Source organism: Silene latifolia, unplaced genomic scaffold (genome assembly GCF_048544455.1).
Source record: "Silene latifolia isolate original U9 population unplaced genomic scaffold, ASM4854445v1 scaffold_57, whole genome shotgun sequence".
In the NCBI taxonomy this organism is placed as follows: domain Eukaryota; kingdom Viridiplantae; phylum Streptophyta; class Magnoliopsida; order Caryophyllales; family Caryophyllaceae; genus Silene; species Silene latifolia.
The window spans coordinates 6,861,604-6,862,722 of NW_027413480.1; the positions used below are offsets into that span (position 1 = coordinate 6,861,604).

Genomic DNA, 1,119 nt, shown 5'->3' on the forward strand with positions numbered 1-1,119 from the left:
TGAGGAGAACCCATTACACAATACCACCCAAAATCAACCTACAATGCCTAAGTTTTCGTCACATTCCGTACCCACCGAGGAGAACCTACCCAATGGTACTCCCACACCACAACATCTAACCGGAAATTTTATTGCCAAATCCGCCTTTATCCAATTAGTCGAAAGGAGCCAATTTGGGGGGATGCCTAGTGAAAACCCTTATTCTCATATGAAAACCTTTTGTGACTATTGTGATGCGATTTCTCAAACCGGTGTAACTCAAGACCAAATTCGATGGGTCTTATTTCCTTTTTCTCTAATTGGTACCGCAAAACAATGGTTGAAGGGCCTTGATAAGGCCACTCTCGGAATTGATTCTTAGAAGAAGTTGGCTCTAGCTTTCTACAAAAAATTCTACCCACCGGAAAAGACTAACATGCTAAGAGCTCAAATTACGGGTTCTAAGCAAAGGGATGAAGAATCTTTGTGTGAAGCTTAGGAGCGGTTCAAGGGAATTTGTCGCTCATGTCCTCACCATGGACTTAGCGAATGGTTCTTGATACAACAATTTTGGAATGGTTTATATGAAGATTCAAGGAACATTCTCAATATGGGATCAAATGGAATGTTCACCGAAGTTGATGACAATCAAACGTGGAACAAAATTGAGGAAATGGCGGTCCATAACTCACAATATAGTAGACCTCGCAAGGCTACTAGACGAGGAAAGCATGAAGTGGACTCCGTTACTCAATTGGGTGCTCAACTTAGTGCTCACATTGACACAATCAATTTGAAGTTTGAAAAAGCTATGGCTAGACTTGAAGAAGTCTCAAAATCACCAAAGCATCATGTTAATACCATGACGGCATCTTCATCAATCCCAAGTGGGATATGTGAGAATTGTGGAACTTTGGGACATGAACAATGTGAATGTAGGGGAACAAATGAACAAGTGAATGCTTTCCAAGCATACAAGAGTGGTACCCCTTATTCCAACTATTACAATGAGAACACCAAATTCCATCCAAATCTCTCATACAAAAGCCAAAATGTTCAAAACCCTCAAACAACATACACCCCACCTCCCATGAGAAACCAAAATCAAAGACCCTTTTACAATCAAAACCAAGGTTACCA

General features: G+C 40.8%; 1 non-coding gene across 1 annotated transcript; it reads right to left on the minus strand.

Moving 5' to 3' along the window:
• Positions 1–415: 415 nt before the first annotated feature.
• Positions 416–522, minus strand: LOC141639871 (small nucleolar RNA R71). Its single transcript, XR_012542732.1, has one exon. It is a non-coding gene; the product is annotated as a small nucleolar RNA R71 (small nucleolar RNA).
• Positions 523–1,119: the final 597 nt, after the last annotated feature.